The sequence below is a fragment of the Bison bison genome, unplaced genomic scaffold (genome assembly GCF_000754665.1).
Source record: "Bison bison bison isolate TAMUID 2011002044 unplaced genomic scaffold, Bison_UMD1.0 scf7180017864263, whole genome shotgun sequence".
In the NCBI taxonomy this organism is placed as follows: Eukaryota; Metazoa; Chordata; class Mammalia; order Artiodactyla; family Bovidae; genus Bison; species Bison bison.
This window is the reverse complement of record NW_011494835.1, coordinates 4,103,748-4,104,016: the sequence shown is the minus strand read 5'-3', so window position 1 is coordinate 4,104,016 and position 269 is coordinate 4,103,748.

Genomic DNA, 269 nt, shown 5'->3' with positions numbered 1-269 from the left:
TGGTATCGTGTTCAGAGAGACATCTATTATCTTTCGCAGAAATCCAAGTTGTTTGGAGGTTATGTTGAAGCAAGCATTAGTTTTATATAAAAAGTAAACCATATTACTTACTAGCAGTACTATTGTGCAATTTTCTACTAGGTTTATATATGTGTGTGTGTGTGTGTGTGTGTGTTTTGGCCATATGGCATACAGGATCTTGTGTGTGTGTGTGTGTGTGTGTGTGTTTTGGCCATATGGCATACAGGATCTTAGTTCCCTGACCAGGG